This window comes from Diceros bicornis, chromosome 35 (genome assembly GCF_020826845.1).
Source record: "Diceros bicornis minor isolate mBicDic1 chromosome 35, mDicBic1.mat.cur, whole genome shotgun sequence".
Lineage (NCBI taxonomy): Eukaryota > Metazoa > Chordata > Mammalia > Perissodactyla > Rhinocerotidae > Diceros > Diceros bicornis.
In genome coordinates, this window is record NC_080774.1 from 27,795,298 (window position 1) to 27,812,505 (window position 17,208).

The 17,208-nt window shown below is 52.2% G+C and overlaps 1 pseudogene; it reads right to left on the reverse strand.

Annotated features, from left to right (window-relative positions):
* Window positions 1–4,203: 4,203 nt before the first annotated feature.
* LOC131398607 (leucine-rich repeat-containing protein 74B-like) lies at window positions 4,204–16,372 on the reverse strand (annotated as a pseudogene).
* Window positions 16,373–17,208: the final 836 nt, after the last annotated feature.

The following is a 17,208-nucleotide window of genomic DNA, read 5'->3' on the forward strand; positions in this document are numbered from 1 at the left end:
AAAAGAGATATATTAAACTAATTAGGCTTATTTGATATGTTAAATTACACGAGAAGAATTGTCAAATAAGGAATAACATTAAGCCTTCTTTATGTTATGTCTTTACAAGTAAAAGAGTTCCAAATATTATGTGAAATTCCTAGGAGTCTAAGATGTCCTGGGATAAAATGTCTGTCATCAAAATCAAGGCTCACACTAAATATCAGGAAAGCTCCTTAGCTGACTTTCATATAAAGACAGCAACAACAGAATCTATAAAGATTGGCAAATGCGGATGAGGTCTATTCTGCCTCTGCAAAGAACAGTCCCTCATGGCTAGACTTTTGCCATCCTGATGTCCTTACAACATGGCAACAGTCTGCTCCTAAAGCAGAGAAATCAAGGTGGGTAAACAATGGCTGTAAATTCAACAGTCAGGACTATGGGAATCCCAAGATGCCCACTGGGCTCTTCCCAGCTCTCTGGCAAATCCTATTTTTCAGTTTTTACATTCCTTCACCCACTATAGGAAAGACTATTTCTGTCCCCAGAGGCCTCAGAACTCCTCCCTCTGGGTCCTCTGAGAACCTACTTCATTAAACTACCACTTCCTATGGCTCATCAATACGTTCTTGTTATTGTCTGTGTTTTCTGACTGGGATAATGCCTTTCCCCTACCACAAAGCTGATGCCCCCATAATGGCAAAGAAACTGTTAGAACATGTGCTTCCCACTTGGGATGTACCTTCCACAACCTCCAGTGACCAAGGCACCCACTTCACTGGGCTACATGAGCTGAAAAATATGCTCTAATGTTTTGTTTTTCCAGACTCAAAAATATGTTTTCTTGGGGACGGCCCAGTGGTGTAGCAGTTAAGATCACATGTTCCACTTCGGCAACCCAGGGTTCACCGGTTCTGATCCTGGGCATGGACTGATGTATGGCTCATCAAGCCCTGTTGTGGCAGCATCCCACGTAGAAGAGCTACAACTCTACAACTATGATACACATATGTACTGGGGCTTTAGGGAGAAAAAAGAAAAAGAGGAAGATTGGCAACAGATGTTAGGTCAAGGCCAATCTTCCTCAAAAAAAAAAAAAGAAATGTTTTCTCTTAATCTATCGACAAATAGTAAGACATATCTTTTAGAACAAAGATGAAACATTGACTTTTTCTCCCTATCTGATCCCTCCAGAATTCAGAAAGTCTCAGTGAATATTCTTATTTTCACTTGTATAAATAATAAAGCCAAATTTTTAATATAAACAAATTAGTTTTGCTGTGATTATCTTTGGGAAAAACATCTATGATAATTGTAGAGAGAAAAATTCTGTTTGCAACTTTGTAGATATTAGATTCTAGTTCTGTTAATTGTCTTTGAGTTTTGTTGTATACTGTGGACTAGATTCCTCTGGCTTAAGATATTGCCTTTGGTCTTGCTGACTGTTCACAGTCGCCTCTTTGGAAAACAAGAACTAACTCCACATAAGCCTGTCACCAGCAGATCAGCGTCTGTTGGTTCACAGCCTTCTGCTGATGCCCTGTTGTGTTACATGAGTTTGACCAGCTACTGAGTCTCTACTTTCTTATGCTCAAGCCCATCATCAACAGGTTCAAGACACCTTCCTGGATTCCAATTTAAAGGATCCTGTTGGTCACAGTCTAGAGCCTGGTGACTGGATATTCTGGAAGCATCATCAGAGAAACGCAGCCCTCGAGCCCTGTTGGAAAGGACTTTAGTGACTGAAGGACATGGCTTCCCAGGACAGAGCCTTCCTGGCAATGAGGGAAATAGCAACATATTGAACAGTTGTTCTGTGATGCTTTCTGCAGAAAGATCTAGATCAAAAGGGGAAATGTGGACAGAGATAACAAAGCGGAATAACGTATGTCCAGGCTTCTAAAACAGAGCTGGGAGGCCACTAAGGAAATGGGCCTTATGCACGCACACCACGTCTCTACCCAGAGGGAATGTAGCTTTTGAACTGTGCTCTTCTGTTGTCTTCTGGACGTTCTCTCAAGAAATATGTTTACTTTCATAGATAAGAACTTTCTGCCATAGAGGTTGCCATAGCAACTGATCACATATAGCCAAGAATTAACAGTTGTTTCCAGCACCAATCACAAATCCTACAAAACCACCTGTGTAACTTATCTCTTTTTGCCTTTGTAAACCCCTGCCTCCCTGTCCTCCTCAGAACACATTTTGGATTTCTGCCTGAATCTGTGTCTCCTGAGTTGCAATTCTAATTGCCCAAATAAATATCTGCTATTTGCATTGTAGGGAAGTTTTCCTCAATCAGCATCTCAGTTCTAGAGGCTAGGAGTTCCAGATCAAGGTCTGGGAGGGTTGATTTCTTGTGAGGCCTCTCTTCCTGGCTTGCAGAGGGCTGCCTTCTTGCTGTGTCCTCATGTAGGGGTAGGGGGAGACAGCAAGCTTTCTGGGTGCTTCTTCTTATAAGGATACTAATCCTATCAGATCAGGGCCCCACCCTTATGATGTCATTTAACCTTAATTACTTCCTTTCTCCAAATACAGTCACATTGGGCTTAGGGCTTGAACATAAGATGTTTTGGGGGGGAAAATTCAGTCAATAGCACCCTCCTTCCTCGCCAGGAAGAAGGCCTGGTGCCACACACATAACTGAAGTGTAGCCAGATATTACATTGCGTTTTTAAGGAGTATTTACATTTCTGATTCTAAAAGTAACATATGCTCGGAGTAGGAAATGTGGAAAATGCAGAAAAATATAAACAAAATAAAAATATGTAAACCCAAAACCTAGAGATAAACATTATTAATATGCAAGGGTTTTTTTTTTTTTTTTTGCTCTTTTTCTTCTGAGTATTTGCGTTCATACATTTTTTTTACACAATTTGGATCAAATAACATGCTTTTCTTTTTGGTAACACCTTTCTTGAGACATAACTAACATACCATACAATTCACCCGTTTGAAGTGGTAGAGAACCCAATGGTGTTTAGTATATTCACAGAGTTGTGCAACCGTCACCACAATCAATTTTTTAACATTTTTATCCTCTCCAAAAGAAACCCATGCCCTTTAGCTGTCAACTTCCAATCCCTCCCATCTCCCCAGACCTAGGCAATCTCTGATCTACTTTCTATCTCTGTGAATTTGCCTGTTTTGGACATTTTGTATAAACAGAATCCTACAATGTGGTCTTTCATGACTGACGTCTTTCACTCAGCAGAATGTTTCCAGGTCCATCCATGTTGTGTGGGACACATTCCTCCTGCTACATGATCCATTCCTGCAACAGCGTGCTACTCCTTTCTTTTCTCTATTAAACAGCCGTATTGAGAGACAATTCACATGCCATATAATTCACCTATTTAAAGTAGACAATTCGATTTCTTTCACTACATTCATACAGTTGTGCAACCATTACCATAATCAATTTTAGAACATTCTCATCACCCCAAATATCATTCCTTTTTATTGTCAGATCATATTCCATTGTATGGGTGCACCACAGCATTCATCCACTCATCAGCTGGTGGACAGCTGCACCTTGTGGACATTATGAAGAACGCTGCTATGAGCATCTGTGTACAAGTATTGGTGTGCACACATGTGTTCATTTCTCCAGAAGTGGAACTGCTGGGTCATCTGGTCAACTGCATGTTTACACTTTTGAGGACTTTGCCAGGCAAACCATGAGATTTTTTATCTGAATTTGTTCACTTTATCAATCATGTGCATTTTCACGAATTCCTAAATGTTCTTTGAACACTTGGCTTTAATGTTTTCAGAGTTCCAAATTGTAGTTAACCAATCCCTTGTTATCCCACATTTAGATTATTTCCCATTTTCATATTATAAACAGCATTTCAGTGAACATCTTTGGCCATCAATTTCTGCATCTCTGGTTATTTCTGTAGAGCAAAATAGTCACAACATTGGGTCAAAGCGCACAGGCAGTTTTAAGGCTCTTGGTGCATAAAGACATATTGCCTTCTGAAAGAGTTGCGTCAGTTTGCATTCTCACAAGTTGAGTTTGGGAATGCCAGTTGCACACCACCCTATATTTTCATTGTCTCCTGAGGTCACCAAGGCAGGGACTTTGGGCATATTTGACCCCACGCCCACCTCAATGTGCAGCACACCGTACAAGTTTGTGTTACACAAATGAGTGAGAGCAGAGGAAGGCAGTGCAGGGACCGTGGGGGCCGAGGAGGGTACAGGTGTCTGAGTCATCTAGAAGGTTGGCTCCGTAGGAGTTACTACCCAGTTGAAATGGGAACTCAGTGCCGATTCAGGTGGTAACAAGGCATGTCGAGGCCCAAAACCCTCCATGTGGAAGTTGAAGTGCCCAATGGAAGATGAGTCACTCCACAGTAATTTAGGGGCAGACGCTGGTGGGGACGGTCTGAAGACGGGCAGCAACTCTGTTTTGCACTCCACTCTGCTGGCAGCAGTCTCTACGCAAAGTCCTGGGAGAATGACCTTCACTGAGCTGGCGAGATCATCAAACTCTCTGCTCACCTGGAATTCTGAGGAGAAACCCAGAACAAGGTAGCACATCATCACTTTCTGAGAACTTGACTTCTTTTACTTACACACACAGGGTCTCGAAGAAGCTCCTCAGGACAGCTTCTCTCCTCTGGATGATGATGTCATTACTCCCCAAACTATTACAATAGAGAAGTGCAGGGGCTCACGGGGGCTTCTGGGGGTCTGCTCTATTTCTTGATCTGGGGGCAGATTACATAGGTCTATGCTGTTTGTGAAAATTCACCGGGCTCTACCCTTAATCCAGGTGCACTATTCAGCATAAATGTTCTTCCTCTACAAAAAATGGAAACCAGAGAGGTTGGGGGAAGAGAATGAGCACTGAGTCTTTCTCTGCACAGGCCCTTTCCGTGGGGTCTGTGACCTCATCCGGTCTCACAGTGACCCTGGCTGGTGGGTACGAGCCCCATTTCACACAAACACAAGGCTGAGTCTCGGGAAGGGATTTACATGGACTGTAAGGATTCAGACGTATTCTCCTTACAGCTGAGGATACAATCCGGGCTCGGCAGATTAGACTAATGATAGCAGTGAAGGAACAGGAAATAGAACCTTGTACCTAGACTAGTGCTGATCTCTGATTCAGAATCCAAGATGCAACATTGATGGATCAGGATTTGGTTCCAGGCCTGTCTGACTCCAAACCCCATGGGATTTCCATTATACTAAAGCTTCTGATAATAACCACACATCATAGTGAATAAGCATGTAATGTTACAGGACAATTTCATACGTCACTCCATTTGTTTTAGAATTCTCGAGTCCATGCTGACAGGCATTCTCAGAGCAGAGGGAACACGGTCAAGGCAAGCACACCTTTGGCTGTGGAGCCATAGAGACAAGACAGGTGGATGGAAACAAGCACCTTCAGCACCAGGTGTCCCAAGCCTGAGGGCTGAACTGTGAAAACACATCTCTGGAGAGGCTTTGACTCAAGTCTGGATGGAAATAAATCAGGGTGAGAATAAGCAGTGATACGGGACTAGACTATCTTTTAATAATTTGCATTTGGGGATTCTCTACTTAATGGTTAAATGCCTTTAAAAATGACATTTTCTTCTACATTAAAAAGGCAAAATAGAGTGAAAAAGCGTCCTGGTATCCCTCAAAACCACACAAGGGAATCTTCTAGCACCAGGATCCACCTGCAGGCAGGACAGGCTCGGAGGAGGGGACACCTTGCAAGGCCTGAACCTGCAAACCCAAACATCAGTGAAGAGTGAGCATCGTGCCCCCCCCACCCCCGAGCCAGCTAGTCTCTCTCAGCCAGTGAAGAACCAGGCAGGGGTCCGAGGTGAGCCCAGGGCGGCACCCCAGTCAGGAGCAGGAGTGGAGCCAGAGGGGTGTCATGACCCGCATTCAGGTCTGGGCTGGAACGTGGACTCAGCCACGCCATGGATCTGGGCAGGGCGCTCTAGTTCTCTAATCCCCACTTTTTCCCTTTAAATGTTCCCTCACGGGGATGTTGGGAGGATCTGAGGTGGGGTTTATAAAAAGCTCCTACAGAGAAATCCAGCAGTTCCAGGGAGGACACTGGATTCTCCTGGACAGATGTGAGAACACTAAGGCAGCCTTCACTTCACCTGGCATTCCTGGACACCTAAGAAACACACACGTGCACACTGAGAAAAGCTGAGCCTGGGGAGGCCAGGAGAGCAGCATGAAAGGGAAGGAGGGATTCCTCATCTCTGATGACATGGCCGAGGACGGCCCCACTGTCTCTGCTCAGAGGGCATCTCCATGCACAGAATGCCCTGGGTGAGGCTGCAGGGCCGGGGAGAGAGGAAGGGAGTGAGTGCTGGCTGAGTGCCCACCCAGTGCCAACTCTGTGCCGGGGACAAAGGTACAGACACAGGAAACACACTCTGCCCATAAAGAGCTCACCCAGTGTGGGGAGGAGAGGAAAAGGAACATCATAAAAATGCAGTGTGATAAGTGCAACTAGAGAGTTGCTCTCCTGGGAGTAAAGGTCGGATGGGGACAGAGCCCCCAAGCTGAGCTCCACAGATGAAGTGGGCAGTGCTGGGCATTTCAGCAAGAGGAGCAGCAGGAGCAAAGCAGAGGTGAGAACCCGCCCTGTGTGCACGGAGAATCCCAGGCAGCTTGGAGTCAGAGGATGGATTTCAAAGCAGGAGGGAAGAGGGGGATGTCAGAGCCCAGATCGTGAGGACGTGCTGTGAGTGACACACTGCTAAGCTCGGATTTATCCAGAGGGGAGCTGCTGATGGGCTTAGAGGAGGGAGGGCAGGGGCAGGTTTCTGATTTAGAAAGATCACCTGGGAGCAGGTGGGAAGGAAGGGCCAGAGAGGAGAAAGCAGCAGGACCACAGGACTGGAGGAGGGGAAGTAAGAAGGAGGAGCAGGCAGCCTGGGCATGCTGCAGGAGGTGAGATGAAGGAGGGAAGATGCTGGAAAGAGAGGGAGGGGCGAGCGCTGGACCCCAGTTCTGATGGGAAGGAGTCCCCCAGACCAAGAGGCAGCCCTTAGAGGGAGACGATGCCTTCATGTCAGACTCTCAGAATCCGATGTGCCTATGGACTATCTGGGGGAGCAACCAGCAGGTGGCTGGAAATGGGGTTCCAGAGCTTAAGAGAGAGGTCTGGGTTCCAGCCAAGGACAGGAGAGGAGTGAGCCTCAGTCTGGGGATGGGGGTGCGGTAGGGGGCTCCTCTGCCAGTTGAGGGAGCTGAGGGCCAGGCTGGGCTGGATCCCTTTGGAGCTGGTGGTTCTGTCCTCTGAGCACATGCTGTTGGCACAGTGGTTCTCATGGACCTGCTCCACCCTTTATCACACCCTCCCTTCTCCATCTCCTGCTCTCAGCCCTGCTCAGCAGCTCCCTCCCCACTGGCAGCCCTGGAGGAAGGAACCCCTGCTGTGCTCACAAGGCCTCAGGTAGGTCTGAGCCTGGGTCCAGCAAGGCCAGAGGAAGAGCAGAAGAGAAGATGAAGGGGAGGGCCCAGCGCAGTGGCATAGTGGTTGTTTGCATGTTCTGCTTTGGAGGCCCAGGGTTCACCAGTTCAGATCCTGGGTGCGGACCTATTCACAGCTCATCAAGCCATGCCCGAGGCGGCATCCACATGGAACAGCTGCAACTCCACAACTATGACACAGAACAATGCACTGGGGCCTTGGGGAGAAAAAAGAAAAGGAGGAAGATTGGCAACAAATGTTAGTGCAGGGCCAATCTTCCTCAAAACATAAAAAATAAAATAAAAGAGATGAAAGGGAAGCAAGGGTGCCCTGGCCATCTTCAGCAGAGCAGCACCCAGTGGGCTGAGAAGGAGGAAGGGCAGCTGGGAGGGAAGGAGGGAGGGGGAGGAGTCTGCAGAGGGGCATGGGCCAGGCCAGATGGGTGAGTGAATGGCAAAAGGAAGAAGTGGTCACAAGAAGAAGCCAGGAGGCCCCTCCCCATCTGGGCTCTGGAACCTGTGTCCCCTGCTGCCACTGGGGTGGGGAGATGTGACAGAGGAGGGATCTGTGTGGACAGGCACAAGCAGGTCTGTGCGGGGCCTCCCCTGTCAGGCTAGCACTCACAACAAGAATCCTCAGTGTCTGGGTGACCCGGAGGCCCAGGCCCAGGCTCAGGGCTCCCACTGCAGAGATGTGGTTGTTGCTGCAACAGAAAGACACATGCGTGGTGCTGCCTTGCACACAGATCTCCCCAGGATCCCAGCTGGAGCTGCTGGTGCATCCACCGGGTCAAGCTTCACGTTCCAGCCTCCACACACGCCCTGGGGACCACTGGGCAGGTCAGTGAGTAAAAGCTGGATAATGACTCTGCTTCATCGGAGGCTCCCAGTGTTCAGGGAGATCCCCCAGCAAACACGCCTAGAGCGTCCCTCCCCTGGTGGAGACCAGCAGCTGCTCCCTGGCCCTCAGAGCTCAGCAGCTGCTCCCACATGTTCTGCCCCAGCTGGTACCCTCTACCTATCACCATGACAGCATCTGTTCTGGGAAACCCCCCAGCTCCCTCCCCACATCATCTCCACCTCCTCCTCCTCCTCTTCCTCCTCCTGCTGCTAGACCTGAACTCCAGGCCTCAGCACTGCTCTTGGCCACTTTGTCTCGGAGCCAGTCCCACTTCTGTCTGACTCCTCAGACCCCAGCTCTGGCCTCGAATTTCAGCATCTCTCATGGCCTCCTCTGGCCTTGGCTCCTTCCATGGGGAGCAAAAGTGGGCAAGATTGCAGCGGGCAGGCCCTGCTCACTCTGGCAGCCCATCACCTGTGGGGCCTCTGCCTCTTTCCTTCCCTCTGGCTTGCAGCCCCTGTTCTGGCGACCTGCTGAGGCCTGGGACCCTGCCTGGGCCTGAAGGGGCAGCCCCCACACAGCAGGGCCCCAGCAGCCACGTGCTGAGCAGAGCATGTGAGCTGCACCCACCCTGCACCAGGCTCTCTGAAGATGCTTCATACATACGTGTGTGATTCCCAGCCGCCCACCTGGGCAGTGGGAATTAAGAGCCCCAGTGTTCAAATGATGAACTCCAGTGAGAAGGATGGAGCTGGGCACTCTCGGATTTTGGCTCAGGCTCCATCATGGGCAGAGTGTGGTAGATTTGGGAACTAAAGTGGTGAAGAGCAGCAAGATCACAGAGCCCGTGGTCCCTGGGGTGGTATGGGCCTGGAGACTATGACACAGGGGACACCCCATGCTCCTCACCTCGTGTGGAGTTCCTCCAACACATTGTCGATCTTAAGTGCCTCACGCACCACAGAGGAGCAAGGATCTGCAAAGCCATTTTATGAGATGTCCCGGACTCTCAGGAAGATGTTTGCCTAGAACACAAAAGAGCAAAGCCATGGGACCACATGTGACAGGGCCACAGCCTCAGGAGCCCAGAGACCCAAGGTGCAAAGAGTGCGGACAGAACATGAAAGGGCAGAGTCCAGGTTAGAGTCTTGTGGCTTGGATGGTGGTGAGCAGTGGAGCTGGTCCCCTGGAAGGACAGTGGAGAGAGGGTGTGGATGTGAATGACCCTCAGAGCCCGCGGGGGGCTGCCAGGTGGCAGCAGGTGCCAGAGACACAGCGATCAGGCCCTGTGCCCACTTGGGGGCCTCTCAAGGGCAGGGACCCAGAGGCACAAAACAGTCCATGGGCCCAGGGGCATCAAGTGAAGGGCTGTTGGGGGCTGTGATTAGGAGAAGAGTGGAGCTTGTGGATGTGCTGGGAAGACAGAGCCTGAGATGCCACCTTGTGGGCAGGAGCCCAGGTCAGCCCTGTCAGAGGGCACGGCAGTGGCTGCTGTTCCTTGAGGAGGACCCACAAAGGGACCTGGCACCAGGAGCACTGCAGGCCCCTATACCACCCTGGCAGGGGCTGGAGCCACCCATTCCAAGGCCCACAAGCCACAACACCCAAGGGATTAGGTGGGCTGAGAGTGTGCAGGCACCCAAGGGTGCCCGGGTATCATCTCAGGAAGCATCTGCATATGCCCAACAGCCAGCGTGTGTCACCAGATGTCACCATGTCCCCACCGAAGTGTCTGTGACGACTGGGGAAGGTGTGTGACGTTCAGTTTCAGATCCCTCAGTAAGTGATGTAAGAGTGGACACAGGGAGATGGAACACTGTCATCCATTAAGTGGAGCTGGGAATGTTAAAGTCACTTAAAGAAATATTCTTGAAGCTCTGCCAAAAGATCCAAGGTTCATTTCTGAAGAGCTGCAGAGATGGAGACTGGCACCTGAGAGACCTGACCCCAAAAGACAAGCCAGAGGGACTGACAGGTGGGGACCTCATACCTCCAGAACTCTGGCAAAGGCCAAGGCTCCTGGCCGTCAAAGGTGATTCCATCTCATGTTAAGCTTGCTAAGTTCTATTGTAACAGCTAGATCTTAAGTTAGCATGACAGAAGCCACCTTAGGGAAAGGAAGCAATATTGTGACTATGACTCTGACTCACTTGTCTCTGTGAATACATTCTAGCCTACATGTAGCCTAGATGATTAAGCACTTTTTGCTTTTGCAAAATACATGATCTGCTAGTTCTGTGATGCTTGCTTACGTATATCTCCCAGCTGTGATAAGGATAACTTTATTCTCTGAGTTACCCAGGAATATGATGACCTCCAGAAAGAAAAACTGCATTGGTACCCATCACAAATGACAGAAGACAGAGATAATGAGGCACCTTGAAGTTCATCACACCGGATGGTTGATATCGCTAAACCCCCTCCTTCTCTGCCCATTTCCCCTATATAACTGCCTCAAGATTCTGCATGACTTTAAGATGATTCTTTAGGACACTATTCCTCCATCTCCTGATTATGCTACATAATCATATAAATTTTCCTTTCTCAACCACCAACTCATTTGCAATTGATTGGCACCAGATTGTAGTGAGCAGAAGGAGCCCATTTTTGCTCAGTCACATTGTGTTTTCTGCCTGGGCTGGTCCAAGCATCTCCCCATCATAAACATCAAGAGAGACCTTCTTATTCACTGTTTATTGTTTCAAAAAATGATACTAATGCCCGCTGTGTGCCAGGGTCTCTGCTGGGCATGAGGGTCAGGGGTTGAACCCAACAGGGGCCTGCCCTGCCCTCAAGGATTTCACATTTAGTGCGGGAAACGTAAATACAAATTACGTTGGGGATGTGAGCTATTCTAGACTACAAACAGGGAGGCATGGGAACAGAGTGGGGGCTAACCCTGCCTGAGGGGGGTCAGGAAAGTGAGGACAGAGGAGATAACCTTGAAGACTGAGGGACTCCCCACGCACGTGTGCATGCACAGCAGAGAGCAGACACAGGAAAGAGTGAATGTGTGGAGGCAGAGGGAGGATGGGGCACTTGTGGAAACGCACGCAGGCCTGGCACTGGCAGCAGGGTGGGGGGGAAGACAGTGAAATGAGGTAGGAGCCATGGGCACTTGAGAGATGCTGAGAGCCTCGAATGCTAGGACATCAGTCTTGGGAGCCACCCTATCGGGGGTGGGGAGGCAGGGAGGGCTTTAAGAAGTGACAAGGCTGAATTCCTTAGCGGTGGGTGTAGGGGATGGGCTGGGGTGGATGGGGCAGAGATGAGAGGCCAAGGGACTGTTGGGAGGTATGTGGCATAGTCTATGGCAAGAAGTGACAAGGCCAGTGCAACTGTGGTGAAAAGAGGCAGGGGTGGTAGAGAAAGGAAAGTGGGGCCCTGTGGGGTTAAGAAACCCTGAGAGATACTCAGCATGTAAAATGGGCAGCAGCCTCACCCACCCACCCTGCTCTCCACTCTGTCGGCACTCAACCAGTCTGGCCTGCGTCCAGTTTTCAGAAGTGCTGGGACCAACGTGCCTCCGGGCTGTCCCCCTGTGTGCAACTGTTGACCCCCTTCTTCACCTGGCTAACAGCTCCTCATCCTTCTCATCTGGGGTCACGGTGTCAGGAAGGCTTGCCCACCTGGCTGGGCTGGGCCGCTTTGGGCTCCAGGTCCACTGTTCTTCCATCCTCCCAGGCTCTGACCATTAGACCTCTCTCTGCCTGGCCAGTCTCTCCTGCCAGCCTAGGACTCCCTCAGGGATCTGAATTTGACCCCTCTCCATGGCCCCAGCACCGAGCACAGGTCTAGTAAGTCTAGTCCGAAGAAATGCACAGGGGAAAACAGATGCACTGACTGAGCAGGTTGCTCAGCCAGCCCGCGGGACCAGAACATGCCGGGGCAGACACTTTCAGAACCTGGGAGAGCTCCCGGCAAGGGGGGTAGGCTCCTCTGCTGCCTCCCTGAGAACTGGGCTCCAGACTCCACACCCAGCGCTGGGTCTGACCCCCGCAGGTTCTCAGATAGGGGTACTTGCCTTCTCCTCAGACACTTCCAGGGCTGGGAGTAGAGGGCAGTGGTCTGCCACTTTGTACGGAAACCCCTTCTTTGCTGAACAGCTAGAAGGTGAGAAGGTTCTACAGGCAGGAATCAGCCTCTTACAGCTCCAACGCTTGGTCTTCGTGACCCCTGCATTCGTGACCCCTGACCCCTTCGTAACCTCCTCCCTTGGGGAGACTGAGACCCAAGCTCCTTCACCCTCCGGGGAGTCGGGCCCACCCGCAGACCCCTACATCGGGAAACAAAATGGCCCTGCTGAGTCTGTCCTTTTCCAGGATGAAGACCACCCCCTCCCGTATTTGAGCAGCCTCTGCAGAGCCTTAGCCTCCAGCCCCTCCCTCCTGGCTGCCTTCCTGGTGCTCACCCTCTGACAGTGCAGACCCAGAGGGACACCTATACTTAGTTTCTTGAAAGTCTGAAATGAGCTTCTCTGTTAATTTCACTGACTTCCCACAATAATTTTCTTAGAAGGTAAACTGACTCTCTGGCAGTTAGATTCTAGGGCTGATTCTCACAGGCCAAGTCTGGTGCCACCTCACGTGCTCTAAGCACTCTGACACAGAGCAGTGACTCCCAAAACTTCTCAATCAGACAAATCTCCTGGGGCACCAGCTAAATACAGATGCACAGGCATGCCCCCAAGAGTCTGGTTCAGCAGGTCCAAGGCCCAGGAATCTCTATTTCTAACCCACAATCCCAGGTGATTCTTATAATTGATTGGAGTTGTTGAAGACAGGCAGGTAGAAATGCATCTACCTTGCAAAGCAGACTGCCCACGCAAAGGCCTTGGGGCATGAGAGAAAGTGGTGAGATCAAGGAATCCCACTGTTGTCCTCCACAGACTTGGAATACAATCTTCATGCCTTTTGCCATGATTTGTAGCCCTGCAGCCCCCTGTCGCCTCGCCACCCCACAGCCTGGCCACTCTGCCCTGGCCCAATAGCCCAGTCACACTGGTATCCGTCAGTCTGAGAAACAGGTCTGCGTGTTCACTGTTCTTCTGCTTGAAATGCGCTCCCTCTAGTCTTGCCATGGCTGATTCCTCCCCACCCTGCAAATTTCAGCTTCGATGTCACCTCCTCACAGAGGCCACTCTGGCCACCCACCTAAGCAAGGATCCCCATTCTTCTCTAGAATCACACCTTGTTTGTTTCTTTTGTAGCACCAATAATTATGGAGAATGACCTTGTTAATGTGTGTTCCCTGAGGTCAGGGCCTCTGTTGTGTTCATGCTGGGTCCCTACTGGCTAAGTCAGCACCCAGCACAGGCAGCAGTGGGCAATGAGATGTCCAGGCAGTGGACTAAGAGTTCTGTGTGGGAGGAGTGAGAAAGGGGCAGGCTGGAGGGGGCGTGGGGAGAGGGGCCAGAGCATGGATGCTCAGAGTGGTCCTGCCAACCTCTCCCCACCCGTGTCCCAGGAAGACGGGCCCCATGGTGGCCCAGCCCAGATCAGACATGCTTGGTCACTCAGCTGGTTAGAGCTCAGGTCCAGGGACTTCAGGACCATGTGGGCCAGCAGGAGTTCAGCAAGGTACTGGGCCACCTGCTCCTCCAGGCCATTCCCTGCCAGCTGTACCCTCTGCGTGGCCAGGTTCACTGTGAGGGTAGCACACACAGCCTGGGCCCCCACTGCTCCCAGCTGGTTCTCTGACAGTTCCACATCTGCGGGCCAGCACCACTTCCCACTCAGTGGGATCCAAAGTCAGACACCGCCCTCCTCCAGCTTTCTCCATCCCCCAAATCTCCAGGCCTGAGGCAGTGGAAGCGGCTTTGCAGGCAGACTGTCCTGGGGCTGCATGGCAACTCTGCAACCCATCGGCTGGATGCCCCATCCCCACCCCATGGGCCCACAAGCTTCTTTGTCAAGGGATTAAACCACCTCCTTTGTGGTGCTGTGAAGGATGCTGTGATGGGGCTGCAGCCACCCCGTTGATGACTCGTGCCTGGCAGCAATACAATGCCCACAGGAGCCCTCACAGCTGCATCTCTGGGGACTGGCAACGACAGCCCAAGTGGCCATGCACGGAGCACTTACATGTCCAGACTCTCTGCTGAGCTTTTAATGCTCATCACAACCCCGAGGGCTAAGTGGTATTGTTGAGTCCATTTCACAGATTGGAAACTGAGGCTCAGTGAGGTTGAGCTGCTTGCGCAGGGTCACCCTGCTCTTCCCTGGCAGAAGCAGCATTTGGATCCAGCTCCACCAAACCCCCCAGCCCTCCCTCCTCTGGCACAGCCAGACCCCATCTCTCTGTGTTGAAGGACTCTCCCCCTGCAGTCAGGCATTGGGAGACCACCACCTGCAGGGGGTGCTGCCCAGCAGAGGGGGTTGGAGGTGTGGGGCAGGTCAGGAAGGGAGTGGCATCCAGACTTGGGTACTCCACAGAGGGTCTATCTCCACCCCCACCCACCCCACCCTATGATGAGGCCCCTTTCCCAGCAACACCAGCAGGTCCAGGGGGAGAAGGCCTGGCTGGGGGGGCCCAATCCCACAAGAAAGGGAAGACTCAAGTCTGCCCATGTGTCTCTGGCTTGGCACCTATCACAGATGCTGCTGCTTTTGCTCAGGGCACCTGCCAGGGCCTCTGCTCCAGCCCCACAGAGCCCATTGTCCCAAAAGACCAGCCGCTTGACATAGGGATTGGAGGTCAATGCAGAAGGCAGAGCCTGGGACCCCTGGGAAGAAGGGGCCTGAGAGGCCTGGTCCTTCCCAGGGCTGAAGGGCCCACACATAGCTGGTCACTACCCGGGCTCCTGTTCCCAGGGCTGAGCCTGCTCGCTGCCCTCCAACTGGAAGGCCTTCACCTTCCCACATACCCAGGGGACTCCTGCTTCCCCTTCTAGGCTCCACCAGACCACCTGGAGCCTTCCCTGACCCCCCAGCAATTAGGGGCCCCTTGCAGGCTCCCCAGCCCTTACACTGATCTCCATCAGAGCCTGGATCCCATCTGTCACTCAGATGTGGGGGATGGGACACACCTGGCACAGAGCAAGGCTGGGGAATGTGTGGAGAGGGTTCAGGGAGGGCCACTCCCATGGCTTCTCCTCCCAGGTCCTCCTCTCCAAGCCTGGCCCAGGGTCCCTCCAGGGGTACCTGGGGCCCCAGGCCACGACGCCGCAGGCTCAGCTCTGGGGCGCTTTCCTGGTGCAGGAAGCAGGAGGCAGGCACGACGCTGTGGGCCCAGCAAGACCTCAGGTGGACGGTATCCTTGACCAGTTCTCCGAGCCCATGGGTGCCTGATAGAGACAGGGGTCCATGTGGCCCCCTCCCCAGGCACAGCCGCCTGCCTCCTCCCCTGCCCTCTGTCACTACGCAGCCTATATCCCCTCTAGAGGCATTTTTTCCTGTGCTAGTAGGGACTCCTGCCCCATATACAGATGGGGACATCGAGGCTCAGAGAAAGCAAATCCTTGCCCCAAAGTCACACAGCGAGTAGTAGCTGATCCCGGCAAAGCCAGGCCTAGGACCCTGCCTGTCTGACACCGAAGTGCATGCTGTGTCTTTTCTATGGGATCACAGACCACTTATGTTTTATGCACATTTTATAGGGGAAAACAATGAAATAATTCTAAATACTATACATTCATCAGTTTAGTTTTTCCCGTGGGTTGGGAAAACCCAGCCCTGATCCCATTGCAGGAAGATGTGGGACACCCCTTCGTAGATGGTTAGTCTAGGATTTTGCATTTTAACATCATCCTGGAAGCAGGTTCTGAGGGTGGAACAAATGATGCTGCCAAGAGCATTTTGGTGAGGCCCTGGGGCTGGAGGGGCCACCGGCTGCCGTAAAGGGGTCCCACGGAGGGATGCGCACTCTGCTGGACAGGGGTCCCCTGACCCCTGGGCCCCAGCCTGCCCCCTCCACCCCTGCCTGGAATCCCAAAGGTAAGGAGGGAAGCCTGAACCCCTTGCCTGGGGCACGTGTCTTCAGGTTGGAGTCTGAATCTGCATCTGAACCCCTCTCGGATTCCGGGACCCCTGCAGGACGCCCAGCAGCCAAGACCGCCTCCTCCTCCTGCTCTTCGTTCTCCCCAGACTTCTCACAGGCATCCCTCATGGTTCCGCCCATTTCGCAGTCGTGGGCACAGAGGCTGGGACTGAGCCACGCCCCTCCTAGAGCACATCCGGGGGTGTTGGCGGAACTGCCAGCTGCATGGACCAATCAAATGTGGCGTGCAGTGAACAGGCGCCCAAGGCAGCCAGTAGAGACACGATCCCCAACAGCAGTCGCTGGGGCAGCCATGTGTTGTTGGTGCTGTCACTAGCCTGCGCTAATTTGAGCCTGCTTCTGGTCAGGGCGCAGAAGAGGTTGCGCCATGGGCCAGGCCCAGGCCTGGGCGCCTTGCGGGCGCTTGTTCCCCCTGCCGTCCCGTGTGGGTCCAGCATCGCACCCCTTCCACGGACTGGGGACCGTGCTGAATCCAGAGCTGGGCGTTAGTCCCTGTGCTGGGGGGTGGGGCAGCTCTGCCAGGCATCGCACAGGAGGGCCTGGGAACCTCGCAGAGCCAGCCACCCTCCTCTCTGGAGCCAGAGTGCCGCTCCCACTCTGTGGGTCCCAGTTCTCTCTCAGGCTCCAGCTTCGCATATGCGACTTCCTCCTCCAGGAACATTCCTCCCCAGCTGTGCTTGTAGAACTTCAGAATCTGCGGGTGTCAGCTCAGAGGTCCCTTCTTCCTGAAGCTTTCCTTGGTCCCTCCTCTGAGCTCCTGTCTCCCCCATGTCCTCCCTCTCAAAGTACCTATAACACCTGTCATCCTGTCATACCACAAGGAGGTGAGGCCAAAGGGCAGGGGAGAGGGGCTGCTCCTCTCTGAGTCCCAGGGCCAGGCGGAGGGAGTCAGAGAGGAAGGGAGGCCCAGGGCAGCTGGGGGTGGGGACTGAGCCCAGGGCGGG